Source organism: Saimiri boliviensis, chromosome 1, assembly GCF_048565385.1.
Source record: "Saimiri boliviensis isolate mSaiBol1 chromosome 1, mSaiBol1.pri, whole genome shotgun sequence".
In the NCBI taxonomy this organism is placed as follows: Eukaryota; Metazoa; Chordata; class Mammalia; order Primates; family Cebidae; genus Saimiri; species Saimiri boliviensis.
In genome coordinates, this window is record NC_133449.1 from 118,257,895 (window position 1) to 118,275,901 (window position 18,007).

At 41.5% G+C, this 18,007-nt stretch overlaps 1 protein-coding gene across 2 annotated transcripts in view; it reads right to left on the reverse strand.

Annotated features, from left to right (window-relative positions):
• Positions 1 to 18,007, reverse strand: part of FTO (FTO alpha-ketoglutarate dependent dioxygenase) — a 410,140-nt gene that overhangs the window by 37,387 nt on the left and 354,746 nt on the right. The window lies entirely within an intron of this gene.

Consider the following 18,007-nt stretch of genomic DNA (forward strand, 5'->3'; position numbering starts at 1 on the left):
TACCAGCTAAAAAAGATAAACCATGCAGGTGTTGGGCTTGGTCTGGGTTTAATGCTTCACTTGACTCCACACTGTGTTTGCTGGGCTCCCAAAGGCTGCTGTGGCATTCCTGACGTCCATTTCCTAGGACAGTATATTGCCCGATAGAATTTATGGTCTTTGGTTATGAGCTGTCAATAAAATTGCATGGCCACGTGAGGACTTTCTCCAATACAATCTAATATAGAATGCTTATCTTATTGAGGCACAACATCAGCTTTTAATATCCCACTAAATCTGCAAATCAATCCATGATTTTTAAGATTTCTTTGAGGGCAGTCTTAGCCTGTTGTTCCTTTATATATAATGATGATTATGACATAATAATGATGCTCATTACCTCGGTCAGTTAATCATATATGTGAAATCACCACATAGGTCGATTAACTGAAGTTGTTTTCCTCTGCTTTTGCTTAAAATTTTGACCCATAATAAGAAATAAGAGCTTTCAAAAACAGTGGTGATTATGCCTCATCATTTGGGAAAAGCAAGCCAGAGGTTGAATATTTAATTCCAATTCCTACGCATCCATTATTAACACAGATGCGTTTACTCATCTGCAGTAAGGAGTAATTACCCCAGACTTTCATGCCTTTTCAAATAAAATAATTCAGGGACTTATTTAAGGTGTGGCTTTGATAGGCTAAAATAATGATTATATCTTGTTTATTTAAGTCCCTAAAATCTAGCAAAATATCAGTATCCAATCATGTATGCTGCTTACATTCACATAATTTATACGGACATAATATATGGATGTAGCATATATGTATACACATATATATACAAACACACACAAACACAGATGTGTTTATAAAATATAAAGGACACTCTGACTGCCACAGACAGTTTCAACGAGAGTATATATCAGTGTGTTTAAACAACAGTATTCAAATGATTTCCTTCTATTCTTTTCTCTGGATACCTGCTTTGGAATTCAAATGTTGCCCATTCCTGCATAGCTATGATATGTTTCTAGGGTGCTGCTCTGAAAAAGTGACTCCTTTATCCTCATGAAGAGGAGAAAGGCTGGTTAATCATCGATTGACTCCTCAGTCTTACCGCTGGCATAAAGCTCTGGCTTTGCTAAATTTCCTCTTTTTAGATACCTAACAAACATACATCACCAGGAAGTGCAGATAAAGATCGAAAGATTAAGTTTTGTCACTCAAATGATAATTAAAAAGAGTATTTTAAACACACTATAAATATACACAAGCCATCATAAAATCATCAAAACCCTGCCGGAGCTCACCACCTCTAGGGTATATAGATTATCAGGGAGAGGGATATTGATGTTAAGTCCTGCTTGTCTTGGAAGATTGTCATTAACTGTCCCAAGCCTGCACTCAGCCAGCCACCTGAGCTAGGGGAAGATGGCGAGTCTGGCCTTACATAGTCTAGTGACAGATTCATGGGATTAGGACAAGCACTTTAATATGCATTTAATTGTGATCCTTTTTTACTCAACTCTAAGATTCCTTAAAATATATTATTCTAAAAACTATAAATAAAAACAGCAAGCGTCAAGACTCTGTTGTCCTGCTTAAAAAAATAATTTCACATATAGTAAGGATCGAGTAAAACAGATTAATTTCGTCGAAAAATTTCATTCATAGCATGTCACAAAAAGAAACATGAGTCCATGTATATTAGAAGCATGCAGTGACATCACCTTTCATAAAAAGAAAAGCTTGTCATCACAATCTTATTAGGATGTCATGCATTGTTAAACTGGTAAAGTATTTCTGTATACTCCACTTAGTGCAACCATTTACTGGCACAGACATTACAGAGAAAACTATCTTCTTTTAAAAAGTCCTTTCCACCGGGAACTAATCCTTTGTTTGACAATTCAGAGAATGTTATTTAGAGATTTTAATTGCTCAGTTGATCTGTGGCTGGATCTCAATAATCAAAACAATGAAATTGTTGGTTTTCTTTTTTCTTGACAACTGTAATAAAATGCTGGTAGCGTCCTGGGATAGTTAACGAGAGCTGGATTGACACTGTCAGATTCTTTTTCATATATCTTTTTTATCAGAGGCGAACAAACAATTTTTAAAAGCAAAAAGTACATTAGTAATATTGCCATTACCAACAGATATTCCAAGTATAACTTAATGTCTACAGGAAAAATCCAATCTAATTATCTATAACAATCTAATCTGATTATCTATGAAAAAGGGCTACAATTCTTAATGTTAAAAATATTCAAACTAATTAGAAAGAGACAAACATTCCCCCAAAATGGGCAAATGACATGAATAAATATTTCACAAAGGAGGAAATACAGTCATTAAGTATAAGAAAATACTGTTACCTCATTCATTATCAAAAGAATACAAATTACATCAATGGGATACCATGCTGTTTTTCTAATCTATCCAACTGAAACACAACACACACACACACACACACACACACACACACTTTCCAGTTCTTGCTAAAGCTACAGGAAAACAGGTATGCACACTGGATACCTGGGGAGCCTACCTGAAAGAACATTTTTGCAGTAGGTGGTATAGTCTTAAAAATGTGTGAATCTGGCCGGGTGCGGTGGCTCATGCCTGTAATACCAGCACTTTGGGAGGCTGAGGCAGGTGGATCACCTGAAGGTGGCTCATGCCTGTAATCCCAGCACTTTGGGAGGCCGAGGTGGGTGGATCACCTGAAGCTGGGAGTTCGAGACCAGACTGACCAACATGGAGAAACCCCATCTCTACTTAAAACACAGAATTAGCCGGGCGTGGTGGTGCATGCCTATAATCCCAGCTACTCAGGAGGCTGAGGCAGGAGAATCACTTGAACATGGGAGGCGGAGGTCGCGGTGAGCCAAGATCGTGCCATTGCACTCCAGCCTGGGCAACTGGGCAACAAGAGCAAAACTCCATCTCAAAAAAAGAAATTGTGAATCTTTGACTCAGTAATTCAATTTCTAGGAATCTATCCTTAGGTGATAAAGAGTCACACACAATTTTTAGACAAGGATATTCATCCCAGCATTTTATATGATAGGGAAAAAATAGGAAGCAACCTAGATGTCTAATGATAGGAGAAAAGTTAAATAAATTATGGCATATCCATACAAGGGAATTCTAGTTTCCCTTAATAATCATGTTCCCAAGGAATATTTAAAGATAAGAAAAACTGCTCCTAATATAGCAAGTGAAAAGAGGCAAGTTATAAAATATTATGATCTTAATATTGCTTCAAAAATATATATGCAAGTATCTATGCATTAAAAAGAGACTGGAAGATAACAGACTCAAATATTCCTAGTGGTACCTCAAGGTGGTAGGGTTATAGGAGACTTTTCCTTTCTGTTTTATACTTCTCTGAATTTTTGAAACGTTTTTAATTAACACAGATTACATGCTAATTTAAAACATGTTAATAAGGCAAACATAGAAATATTTAGCCTCAAAATTATTTCCTAAAAGTTTCTAAATCACTTGGCTTAGGAAGAGCACACTTAGAGCTAAGTCCATTTCTACTTTTTTGAAGAAGAGTTTAGGGATATCTTCACAATGTGAGATTTCACAGAAGTATGGAAATAAGCATTAAAAAATGAGTTTTCAAGGGCAGTTAGGATGATCAGCCAAGGCATGAGAAAACAGTTTCTTATACAATGTTAACTCATTGGACAGACTACAGGACACCCAAAACATGAAATTTGGTGCCAAGGGAAACCGAGTACTTGGGTTTGGTGCAAACTATTGGTTATTAACAACCGCAGATAGGAGAAACACAAATCAGCCCTGAATTTGCGTTCAATTTTGATTTTATTATTCTATAGATGGGAATCTATAAATGACTAGTCTATAAATTTTCATTTTTTAAATTTATAGAATGAAAATTCTATAAATGAATATTCTATAAATACTCATGTTAGAAGAATTCCTGGGCTGAGTGCAATGCCCATGCTTAATCCCAACACTTTGTGGGGCTGAGGTGGGAGGACAGCTTGAGGTGAGATGTTTGAGACCACCACGATAAGACTGTCTCTACTTAAAAAAAAAAAAAAAAAAAAGAGAGAGAGAGAGAGAGAGAGAAAGTAAGAGAGTATGTGAGAGACAGAAAGAAGAGAGTGAGCTCCTCCCAGTAACCACCAGCTTTCCTAAGCCCAAAACACACATGGGGGAGGTGAGACTTTCTGCCTTCCTTTCTTGGAGACTATTGAAAAAAAAAAAAAAAAAAAAGCCACTGGCTTTAACTCAGGGACCACATATATTCCTAAAAACCCAGGCCAAGCCTGACCCTGAAAATGAAGACCATTATAAACTTGCTTAGGAGAGATGTTTCAAAGTCTTAGAACTTTTCACTCCAAAAGTAAGAATTCATTTGCCTATTAAAGAGTCAGAAAAGAGAGACATCAGATTCTCTGAACTTAATTTGCCTCCTTCCTGGCACTCTTACTTCTACATTTCCTCACTCTTGCTGGATTCCATTTGGGAAGAAAGGTGTTCCCCCCTTGAGAAGGCTATCTTCTTTTTTTTTTTGAGACGGAGTTTCGCTCTTGTTACCCAGGCTGGAGGGCAATGGCGCGATCTCGGCTCACCGCAACCTCCGCCTCGTGGGCTCAGGCAATTCTCCTGCCTCAGCCTCCTGAGTAGCTGGGATCACAGGCATGTGCCACCATGCCTAGCTAGAGAAGGTTATCTTCTTAAGGGGTCTGCTTGAAGGATGGGGAGGCAGAGAACGCTTAAAGAGGGATAAAACAGGACACGTATGAGAGGAAGAAAGATGAATTTTTGGTGGATCAACAATGATTGGTTTATTGACTGAGAACCTACTATGTGCTAGTGTTTTACCTCACTTGATTTTGCATATCCCAGAATACCCAACTACAGCCTTATAAAGTCCTTTTCTCTTTAAACTCCGAGCAGAGTAATTCTTTTAACTGTCAATATTAAGGAATATTGTAAAACACAAAGTTTAAGAACTAGTCCGGCCACAGGTCTCTTCATTTTTAATAGCAGGGGATGATTTAGATGTGTGTCCAGTGGCAGAAGGTAAAAACAAGGGCCAGACCTTCTTTCTGTCTGAGTCAGAGGGAAGCTCCTTCCAAACCAGAAGCCCCCTGTGGTACTTGCCAGTTAGCCAGCCTGGCAAGGAGGCTGATAGGATAGGGAACAGTGGGAGGATGGGACGAGGCGCCAAACTATAGTCTGGGGAAAGGAACACGATTAGTCTGCCCCTGAACCACACCTTGCACCCAGATTTCAGAGTCTGCTTTTATTTCAAAGCTCAAGATTTCCAAATTCAGACGCACAGCAGAATCCTTCCCCTCCCCCAGCTCAAGACTGCCAGTAGCCCCGTACTGTTAGCTAAGTGGCTGCAGTATAAATAACTGGAAGGAATGCTTTATGCTTGGCCACCCCTCCAGCAGGAGACAACTGGCTTTCTCTGTGGTGTTCAGTGAGCCACCGCTGATGCCTCATTAGAACGCGAGACACTCCTGCCAGCCCTGGGCGCTGGCTGCTGGCTGCCTGTGGTCTGCATCTGTAGTCATGACAGACGGCTGAGGCTGTTGCCTTCCACTGAAGACCAAGTACATGATCCACTGCAGTTAATCAATAGGATAATGGAATGAATCAATAGGAAAGATTTTTAGGAGGTCTTAATTAAAGAAACACTTGCAGATACAAATGATGTCTTCAATCTATTGATAGTGCCAAGGTGAAGGGTTAAACACAAACAAAACCATCAACTTTATTTTGCCGGCATGCCTTCCTTCCACAAGAGAACAGCCCAGCAGCCTCCTGGCCCTGGGGTCGGCCCATTAATCAGTCCCTTGTCAATTGCACGGCCACATGGTATGGGAAAATTAGTCTATGATCAAAAATTTTAATTACTAAACAGGAACTCAAAACAACAATGAAAAATAAACGTGAATACCTTGTCTGGTCTTCCTTTGCCCCTAAGGTAGGGGCGGCGCCCCCTATAAAAACCGTTCTGCAGAAAAACTCCCCTACTGATGCGATGCACAGAATTAGAATAATTAAAGAAAGCCTAAATTGATGGATCCCATTTAGGCAGTGGAATTCTCTAGTGGGCCTTCTGCTCAAACATGTTACATCGATATTTTTGATTCCCTAGACGGTTCTGCACTAGGTACTGGTTTAAAGAGACATCAATCTGTGATGTCAGCATTTATCTAATGAACCTTCAAAAATCAATGTCCGGCATGGCCTGTTACATGTAGGCACCCAATTTGTCCACTCTTTTAGCCTTACTGGCTAAACCTACAGTCATAATAACGTAAACGTGGACTCAAGTGGTCAGGCGGGATGGTTACACCAGAAGAGGCTGAGATGATATAATCAGTTTCAGGCCAGAGAGCTCAAATGATACAAGAACAAAATAAGGAAGCCAAGACACCCTCCTAAACGGTCCAAAGGCCTCCTAAGTCCAGACAAGCACATCCTAAAACAGTCTACTTCTTGACCACTCCGCCACAAAACTTGCCTTTCCCTCCAACCGTTCCCATCCCCTTTACTGTTGCCTGACAGGATTTTGGTCCCACTCCTGACAGCTATGGTAATTCTTTGCTTCTTGGGTTACTCAACTGGGGCTGCCATTTAGCTCCACTCAACAGGAGGCCTGTGCTAAGTTCTTCTCTTGTTAGTATTTATGCTCAACTCATCCTCACCCTTCTGTTAACACGACTCCTTGACACTGATATCTTGACACCCTAACAGGCAGAGGAGAGGGTCTAAGTTTGTTTCACTTCTCTTTTCCTCTTTAAAATAAATTGGCCTGTGCTGGCTGCCACGAGGCTGAGCTATTTCAAATGCATTACGTGGGGTGACAGCTATGCCATTCCCAATGCCAGTATTTGGCCTGCCTTACAATCTCTGCCTTTGTTCACCGCAGGTCAGTCTCTCTCTTGACCAACAGTCAGTCTTGAGAGCAAGTGTGGAGCTTGGACAATTGTAAGATGTGTTGTGTGGGCTGAATTAGCTGTTGTACAATTCCTGTCTGTCTCTTTGAATGCAGCTTTCAGCAGCCCCTCTTGCAGAGTTTGAGTCCAATTAAACTACAATGAAAGGTACCATGATTTCATTTGCTTGGATTGTCACATTTCAGAAGTTCAGTAGCCTGCAAAATGTTCGCTGTCTCTCATTAAGCAGGTTCCAGCAACTGTGTAAAGTCTCTAATTTAGCTGCTTTTTATATGCTGCTTTCGGTCCTGAAGATAGCTGCCTGCAGGGAAGAATTCCAATGCCATCCGTGGTATTAGAAGGTGTTTTTGACCCTACAAGTACAAAACACATGAGAAGAGCAAAACTGACTCTAAAAAAATGAGATGATATTCGCTTCCAGTATTTTTTCTGGAATAATAATACTTGCTTTGGATAGAAGGTGTCTGTGTGTTTTGTGAGAAGGGGCACATTCTATGTCAAAGAGCTATCACCATAAAAGTATGGTGATCGTATGTTCAGAACCGTGGATAAAGGCCTATAAGGGTTTCTCCTGATACATACATGTATTTACTTATTTTTAAATCCTCAAAAAATTTCCATTTAGCTATATATTTTTAAATGAATTGCCTTTAATCAAAGAGTGCTATATAAAATCAAGACATCTTGGAAAATCTTACATGTATTAGACACTGCAGCAGATCTCAACTGAGTCTCTCATTTGTGCTTAAGGAGAAAAAAAATGACCATTCCGTAGACTGTGTTTATGCTAATTCTCATTATGAGTCTAGTTTGAAGAGGGAATTGCTCTACAGATGCCAGTAATAATAATTAACATTTACTGATTGCTTGTTAGATGCCAGGTACTATGTTAAGAGTTTACCATCCAGGATCTCATTTAATGAGATAACCTGTTAAATGAGATGAGTTATCAAAAACCCATTTTCCAGATGAGGAAACCAAGGCATACAGAAAGTTAAGTAACTTGCTCAAAGTTATAGCTGGCAAGAGAAAGAACCAATATTCAAACCCAGGATTATCTGATTCTGTGGCCCTTCTTACTAACCATTTTGCATGTCTGCTTCAGTGGCAAGGGCTAGCACAATCCCCACTGAATTTACAAAATGAAAACTGGCAGGTGCACAATGATAGGAATGATGTCTGTCCCTCGTCGCTTGGGGCAGAGATTAGCATGGCCAGTGAGTCAATTTCGACCCTGGCTAATGCATTCACTTTGGTGGACGGGCATCTTCTGGAGCTCCAATCTTACTAATCCTTCCATAAACACACACACACACACACACACACACACACACACACACACACACTTATGAATAGGTTTCTTTTTTCTAATTACAAAAGAAAATTATGAAAACACAGAAATGTCCAGAGAGAAAAAAATATAAATTATCTGCAATTCTACTGCCCAGATACAATCACTCTTGGTATATATTCTCTGCCTTTTTGATTTTCCCCATGGAACTTATAATTTCCAGTATTATTAATATTTGCTTGGTGTTTGGTATTTGAAATGAATATGCAAACCTAAACTCTGTGTCATGCCCTTCCTACGTCTGACTGTAATCACTAGATTAGGTACTGGGCCCTCCCTGAATGTTAAACCCTGGTTCTTTTAAATACCTTGCCATCTCAACTGACTCCACAGAGGCCAAACATGGAACTTTTTTAGGACCAGGTGGGGCGAAGAGCCCCAGCTGGCTGAGAACCAAAGGTCAAAGAGGCCCTGGGTCTGGCTGAGTGTGCCAAGTCCTGAAACCCAGAAGCTTAAAATGTAATCAGAGTTCCTCCTACCAGCTCAGGGACCCATGGATCTTTTAGCATTCCTTAAAAAGAAAAGTGCAGAAAAAGCCCAACATAACTGGAGAGATCAGTTTAATTATGTATGTGTAAAAAAAAAATCACGATAAAAAATGCTTTCGTTTTCTTGGGTAATTTTTTGGAAATACATATAGTTGATATTCTTGCTTGAAAGATGGAAATGATACTTCAGCCTGCAGCCATCAAGGGTTTGCAGAACTGGGGCTGCTGCTCTCTGCCTGGCCCCGAGAAGGGTGTGATGAACACAATCGGAAATCAATATCAGGGAACAGTTACTGCATCTCAATATTATTTGCCGAGATGGGCTGCTGGAAGAGTCGGGAAGAGAGATATATGTCAATAGCCTTAACGAAGCACTCCACAGCCATGCACAAAGGGAGGTCAAATAACTATCAGCCGGCCAATCCCCATTGTAAGTAGTAAAAATGATAAAATCAATATTATTAAATAAAAAGTTAGCACTGCTATTGAACTCGCTCATGATCTTGGCAGCACCTGGCTGAAAATGGAGGTGGCTATTTTCCCATCTCTTTGGGGGCAAATGTTTAGGATCATAAACATTTGCAAAATGTGGGGTAGAGAGTTATTTTTCATTCATAAACAGAGCCACGGGGACGAGTAAACAATAGGGCCAGGTAACTGTTACCTTGCTAGAAAGCAATGATCCTTCTCACCTCTGGGTGAACATATATTCTAAGGGCCTCTCAAGGCTGCATCTTTTAGAGCTAGACTTTGACCTTCTGGCTTTCAGGGTGACAGAGGCTGGGCGAGCTCAGGGCTCTCAAGGAAAAGAGAAGGGTCTTATTTGCTGAACTTTTAAATCTCGAGCTCTGGAAATGCACTAGGAAAAACCATGGGAGAAAAATGAAAGAAAAAGAAAAGAAAAATAAGAAAATGAGAAAGAAATAAGGAAGAAAATAGGGTATTTCAAGAGCTGAGGATTGACCCATTCTCATTAGCCCAGAGGACCGTGGGGAAGCTTCTCAAAGCCAGGGATATGTTCTTCGCTTCTGGCGTTGGGTGGTTAGTTATGCGAGCTGAAGGTAGCACATAGGCAGGTACTGAAAAAGATAAATTTAGAATAAAGATAGTCCAAGAATTTCTATGAAAGCAGCAAGCTCCAGTTATATCTGGAGGAGGAAGAAAAAAACAGAGAGAGAGAGGAATGTGTAAAACTGAGTGGCAGCCCGTCAGAAAGACTGCATTTGCTGCTCTGACCTGCATTTATACACAGAGCTGCTTAGCCTTTTGAACACCTAAAGTTGGCTCCCTTGTTTGCATTTCATAGAAACTACTATAGAAAGTAAACAAGAACCTTTGGTGAATTATTTAGCATACAAATAAACCAGCAAAGAAGGCTAAGTGGGCCTATATGAACTAACTGGATTGAAATATTCATCTGTAAATAACCCTCCAATCTGGTGCTTTCACGTACAAATACTACATGGAACATTAGACACAACTAGCTTCTAGGGATATTTAGGCTCACTAGAGAGCAATTTTTATGTCTACTGGCATCTGTGGGTAGTGATATGGACTGACTGTTAATATAACCAACATAAAATTTATGTGAACACTCACTGCAATCGCAACACACTGTCAGACAGCTGGTGGCTGATGCGGAGCACATGCGGATTTTATATGCACTGCGTAAACTAACCTTTGCAATAAAGATTTAGCAGGTTTATTAGTTTAGGAAATCACTATAATTAAGGATAATTCATAATGGCCGCTTATCCACTCTCCAGCAATAGCTAGCTTAATTTAGGCTCCATTTCTTTGAGCCATAAATAAGTGAGCTGCTATCTTCTGCACAGATGTGGCATTCAACCTGTTCATGTTGGCTGGTTTTTGCTTGTGTTTTAATCAAAAGCATTAGTACATAAGACTATAAAAAGCCCAAGGTTTGAAATAAATTAACCAGAAATGCATAGGTGAAGTTTTTTTTTTTAAGTCTACTCCAAAAAAAAAAAAAAAAAAAAAAAATTAACCTCTCCCTCTAGAGGTAAGACAATTAAAAATAAATAATGCTTTAAAATGTACTAACGGAACTTTCATTTACAAACCCAAGGAGAGAGAAAGTGACAGAGCAATAACATTAATGAAGGCCAAAGAAATATGAGTATGACCTCTCTACAGTATTTCCATTTAACTGTGCATGTAATTAAAGCCTGACCTTTGCAAATGCAGCACACAGGTGTGCAGTAACTTCCCCTGTGAACCAAGCCGGGGCTGCAGCGATGGGCGGCTTCTACAGTGCAGTCTTGTGCCTTCCATGTTTGCCCCGAGAGATGGTTGCTTTTGTTCTCTGTCCCCACCAACAGGGACACCTTTCCTGCTGGTCCTGAGCTACACGTGATGCTCTTCTTCCAAACGGCCACTCTATTTTTGTGTGACAGCCCATGCACTTTGCAAATACCTGGGGTATGAGTCAGCAAATTGTGGGCAGTGCCAGGATCCGAGTCCACATTGTCAGCGCCTCCAATGTCAGTGGTTGGTGGGCACACGCACTGAGTGTAGGGCACTCTGCTAAACCCTCCCTGGCCTGGTCTGAATAGCTAGCCAAAGAAGACTTTCCTTTCATGGGATTTTCCCCAGGAACTGCAGCTTAATTGGCATGGGAATTTGGAATCATATTAAGGGTGAAGCTATATAGGGACTCCACAGTAGCTTTGTTCTTGAGATTTTCATAATTGTGGCGTTAATCTGGTGTAATGGAAGGGTGTCGGTCTAAAAGTTGGAAGGGCTGGGATGCATTTCCAGTTGTGTCACTTGTCAGCTGCTGTGTCCCCAAGCAGGCCAGTCAGCCTCTCTGAGTTTCAGCATCTCCATTTGCAAATCAAGACTGTCTCACCTACTGCATGGGCTACCGTAAGGACCCAGGAAAACAATGCCCATGAAAGTCTCCTGGGACAGCAAAAATGCTATGGGGAATTCCAGTCCAAACGCTATTAGTGGTAACTCCTCAGCTGTTAGTGTCCCCAAGGCAAGGCAGGACCAATAATATCTGCCTCATTCATCTCACTGGGTTAGGAGGATCAAGAGAAGTACTGTGTGCAAAAGTGGCTAGTCAGCTCTAAAGAGCTCTGCTGTGTAAGTGAGCTGTGTAAGTTAGAAGTTTGCTTGTAACTTAGTTACCAGGTGTCCTCCTGATAGCTTCCAACAGTGCTGCTGGCCTATGCGTTCTGAATATAGTAAATTTCCTCAAAGTTACTCAGGTCAGAGGGAGATGGGGATGAGGACTTCGAGGAGGCTGGGGTGATACCAAGTGTTGATAGGCACAGTGCCATGATCTCTGACAATGGACTGGAAGCATCTATGTAGTAAATTGTAGCTTATCACCAAAATAATTTTTCCGTTCCCAGGAAGGTCCAAGAGGTGGCCCAGTTTTCTTTGTAATAGTTTGACCTGGTGAAGACAGGGAGAAGCAGGGAGTGACACGGTAAGCCAAACCCTCCGGAAGAAATTTCTCTCTGTAAGCACTCTGGTTGAAAAGTAGGGTTTGGTGCTAAAACTGAGGAAGTTTGCATCATTTGACACTTTTCAATGACAAATGCTGGTATCTGATGTCCTGACTACAAAGTTGGAATATGCTTAGGAGAGCAGCAATAGAGGGCAGCAGAACGCGTAACTGCGGGCCGGGTGTGGTGGCACACGCCTGTAATCCCAGCACTTTGGGAGGCCCAGGTGGCTGGACTGCTTGAGACCAGGAGTTTGAGACCAGCCTGAGCAACACAGGGAGACCCCATTTCATTGCTTTTGTTTGTTTGTTTGTTTTGTTTTGTTTTGAGACAGAACCTCTAACTGTCACCCAGGCTGTAGTGCAGTGGCACGATCTTGGCTCACTGCAATCTCCACCTCCTGGTTTCAAGCAATTCTCTTGCCTCGGCCTCCTGAATAGCTGGGACTACAGGCGTGCACTGCCATGCCCAGCTAATTTTTTTGTATTTTTAGTAGAGATGGGGTTTCATCGTGTTGGCCTGGATGGTCTTGATCTCCTGAACTCGTGATCTGCCTGCCTCGGCCTCTGAAAGTGCTGGGGTTACAGGCGCGAGCCACTGTGCCCAGCCGCGAGACCCTATTTCTACAAAAAGTTTAAAAATCAGCTGGGTGTGGTGGTGTGCACTTATAGTCCCTAGTCCCAGCTATTAGGGAGGCTGAGGCAGAAGAATGATCAAGTATAGGAGTTTGAGGCTGCATTGAGCTATGATTACACCACTGCACTCCAGACTGGACAATGGAGTAAGACCTCACATCAAAAATCAGTACACGAATAAATAAAATAAAGCGTTAAGCTAACACTCAGCCAACCCCGGCCTCAGTGGTACTTATCTTGGATGCTGACTGACAGTGGCCATTGTGACCAATGAGTCAGGCGGGTGGGAGCTGGACCACTTCCAGGAGCATCCCTGCACATCAGAATGAGGAGATCCACAGCCAGGGAAAGACCTCTAGCTTACATTTCATCGCCAAGGCGCTGAGAAGCCGCATGGCCTTAGCTCTCAAGTTAATAAAAACAGCCACTGAGCTCCCTTCAGCCAACTGAGCTCCGGTTATCTGGCGTGCTTCCCTGTCACTCCGTGATGGCGAGTGGCTCACCCTCTTTTTTAATTCATGTATACAGGCCTATTTAATCAGGTGTGCACCGGGAGATTTATATCCCATTACCAACGTGTTCTTGGCAAAATAAAAATCGAATGGTGTGGGTTGTAAAATCTCATTCTGGATCACAGAATGAGAGAGCAAGTGGGGTCAGGCAGTGGTCTCCCCCTGCCTCATTCTCCAGTTCAGACTGAAAGTATTAGCCCAAAATGAGGAACATATTTATCAGGACAATCTTTTATTCTTTTAAAATAGAGTTTCCTTTAGGAGTCAAAGTTCACAGGAACATTTACCATTCTGGTGCACAAATTGACATCTTTAATAAGGCTTCTGGAAATTCAGAATTTAAATCATGGTTAGAATGATAGGGTCAAAACATGTCAAACTCAGAACCTAGGGTCAAAAAGAAAATGTTTTCATTACGGCTGAACTGCTTTGAAATATTCTTAGTCTCCGATAAACAAAAATAAAGAATTTTAAAGCTAACAAATAGACCGCAGGGCTTTTGAAAGAAATATCTGATTGCAAGGGCTTGCCTACATAGAAAGAAGAAATGTTTAAATATATAGCGTTCAAGTAGAAGTAGTAATCGCAATTGCAGCAGCAACAGTGCCGGTAATAGTTTAAGGCTGCATGTAACCATTTTTCAGGAACCAGTTCTAGAATTACGGTTATCTTATACTAAGCCCTTAGAAGTAAAATTAGCAGGATAAGTAAAGCTGAAATAGATGAAGTACAATTCCACCGATGATAAACGTAGGTGGCAAAAATAATACAGGAATAGGACAAGAAGACTCATTTGAAAAGAAGAAAGCTTATTATTAGAATTCCTTGTTTTTAAAAAATATTACATTAAAAGCAGTCAAAACAAAGACTTGATAGATGAGTATTGGGTCCCACATAAACTCGTCTTATTCAAGATAGCAATCCTGCTACTTTTCTAGAAGCAGACACTGGAATATTGGTTTGCTTCCATTCCCAGCTCCTGTTACACTGCATGTAGACACAGGACCCAACCTGTCTGAAACCTTTGGATCCCCGATATAGTTATGAATACCTCTGGGGGTCAAAATATTCTATTGAAAAACAAGAAAAGAGCTCTAAATGACTGTGCCTCTGGGTCATGTAGGGCTTCGGTCCAAATCGCTGACAGTGACCCAATGAGGTTTGACTTTTATCGCTTATGTTTACTTTTTGCCTCAAATCTATTCCCTAAGTTTCCAGAAAGCTAACAGAACACAGTTGGGCACTTGTGATCTCAAGGATAATTACAACAAACATGATCTATTCTGCATAATAACAGTAACAGATTTCAAAAACTGTAAAACGCAGTGCGTTCGGATCTCAAGCCCAAGAGGGAAACAGCATTTCCAGGATTGGGCTTGTTTTTTCAAACAATTCCCTCAGAATTTCTCTCACTGACGAAAAGCAGATTTCCAATCAGAAAGAACAAACCTTTTCAGCACAAAAGACAAATAAGGGCTCCCCCTGCTTCCGCCTGTCCCTTGCCTGGTGCCACCGACATCAGCAGTTCGGCAGTAATATTTTGCTCTTATAACTTGGATTCATTTGATTTGTAGATGGGGACCCCTATTGGTATCAGAAAAATTCCAGGGAAAATGGAAAGTAAGCATAGCCTTCTAAATCAAATACGCCTGAACTTACCAAACAAAAAGACACAACACCCACAGTTGTATTTCATAAAGGAAAACAGTGTTGAAATCTTCTCATCCCACCTGCAGCACCACACACGCCCTCTCGGAAACAAGGCTCGGAAGTTAACCTCCCTGCACATCCCGCGGGGGCGCATGTGTGCGCACGCACACTTTGCTCCAGCTGCCTGTGTCACTGGGGTTGCAGTCCATCTCTCTGCTGACAGATCTCTGTGTTGGGCAGGATTTCCAATCCTTCATGACTATCTATTTGTCACTGCAGGTGAGTGGTGGCACTCAGCCTGATCCCCAGCCACTTTCACAGTTACTTATCTGTCTTTATGGATTCATCCTGTGTGTCAAGCCAGCGCATAACAGCATTACTGTCAGGGTGACAAAACTGTCCCCAGAGTGCCACAAATGATTCTCTCTCCTTATGGCTGCTAGCAGGCGGAAACACAGTGACACTACCTTGCCTCACGCATCTTTCTCTGGTCCTAGCCTGGTTCAGCATCTCCTCCTGCAGGTAGAGCTGGCTAATGAGGGGTTCAGAGAAGAGCAGCTTCTGAGGTCTCTAAAAACTATAAAGAAAAAAGCGGGGCAGGGCTAGAGTTAACTGCAGAACTTCCAGCAAGACACCAAGCTCTTGTCACCGGTTCTTAGGTGAGGCACTGAAGTGCTTAGATACCCATCACGGAAGAAGCCAGTGTGTGGGTCCTCTCTCCTCTTCAACTCCCAAGGACTGTCACTTTTCCGCCCCACCCCCCTGCCAAGCACACTACAATACCCAGTTAAGAGGACCAAAAAGCTGTTAACTGCCAGGCCTGTAAATCTGAACTATCACAGCAAGCCAAGATTTGAATGTTGTCATTTTCAGAGCAGAACTATTAACTGGAACTAATAATAAATAAGAATTTCAGGGGGACTCTGGGTTTTCCAAATGACTTGTTATCATTTCTGCAAGTTAACTGCTTCAAAATAACATCTCATTTTCTTTTCTGTTTTCCAATGGAGCCCCAGTTCCACGCTCCTGCGCAGGCTTCCTTCAAAATATAATTCTGATAGCAACGTGACGCCTGTGGCCATGTTACTTGGAAGGAAGGTTTCTGCTTTTCCTTTATTTTAATCCCACAACGGTACGCCAAAATCAAGGCATCAAGGGGAACACTGACATTTTGTTGCCACCAGGAACTTGTTTGAAGAGTCCACGTGAAGGCATGCTAGTCCTAGACCAGGTCCTTTCACTGGCCTGCCCCAAGCGACCTTCTAATGCTGCTCAATAGTTTCGCAGAGCCCTTCAGAGTCAAGGTCAGTAGAGCATAACTCTGTTCACTAGGGGAGTCACACAGTATTTTGGGGCTTCAGTAAGTATTAGAAAAATAGATAGTCAACAAGACACTGTACTCACCAGGTGGGGTCAAGGAGATGAAGCTGAGTCAGAAGGCTTTGCTTGGCCTTTGAAAGGTCAACTGAAACACAAGTGCACGCGTGCGGCCGTACACACACACACACACACACACACAAACACACACGCCAGTTCAGGCGTGCCTCAAACTCCGCTTTGTTCTTATCCTGATGAGCACTCACTGTCTTGAGTTTTTTTAAATAGGTTCAATCTGATTTCTGACACTGGAAAAACAAACCTAAAAGCAATTTAGAAAACACCTGCCCGTGAAGTCAGATGGCAAAATATCTAAAGCTTCTCTCGAAATCTGTGACCTCAGAGGCTGACATGGTTTGATGGGAAATTTAATGTAATAGGCTTCGAAAGCCAAGAGGCCTGTTGTCAGCAATGAAGTCTGAAAGTTAGCAGAATTAATAACACTGTACAATGGAAGAGCCCTCAAGGGACAAGGCTGCAGAACCAGGGCAGTGGGGAAAAATGACTTTTGAAGTCATTTCACTATGACATTCTGTCATCACTGCTAAACGGAAATAAAAAATCATCCGAATCACCGCATGTTTCTTTGTGTGTCCTTCCCTTATCTAATATAAAGTAATAACACCCCACCTAGGCTGGGAATGGACCCTCGAGGGATTCTGAGAGCTCCATTTTGAATCACTAAATGCAATAAGAATAAATGCAAGTGGGAGTTTGTTTAGCAGAGAGTGATGCCTGGTCTGTTGCCCATCGAAAGCCAATAAATCTCAATGCTTCAACAAGAGATGAAAATGGTTATCTCATCATTGCAGGGCCAGGGCAAAATTTTCTCTGAGCCAGAGTATTTTTATAGATGATTTATGTCTGGGAAGGATAGTTATTTAGCAAAATGGCAGATAATGATGAATAGAAAGTAAATATGAATAGCAGCAAGGGAGTGGCGCTTTACTGCCGCAATAGACCAAACAAAATACCTCTGTAAAGTACATGCCATAGATAATTGCCATTACACTGAAACTAGCATCCCAGTATGACTGGGAGTGAAACACAAATGAGCCGATCTGATTTAGTAAGTGATGGTTTTTTGTTGTTCTAGAATACATGCCCCAGGAGTCTGCTAATTTTCCTTGAAAGCATACTTCGTGTCTACAGAATAGTGGTTAAGAGCACAGGCTCTGAGCTACACCGACTGGATTCAAATTCCACCACCACTTCCTGGCTGTTAGGCCCTTCACCTTTCAAAACCTTAGTTTCCCCATCTGTAAAATGGAGACGATAGTATTGACCTCTTTGGTTTGTTGCAAGGATTAAATGAGGTAATCTGCATAAAGAACTTACCATGATTCTTGGCAGAGAGTTAACATTATACAAATATGAGCTATCACCATTATTTTGGGGCCAGCCACTCAGAGAACGATTTATTACACTTTTCATTTTATCCAATCTTCTCCATTCACTGAGTCTTTTGGTTGAACCCAGAGTAAGATTTGAAAAGCGGAGAGTTAAAAATGGAAAATCTATAGTCCTCCGATTGGTCAGAGATGAACATTTACCCAGCACATATTTTTG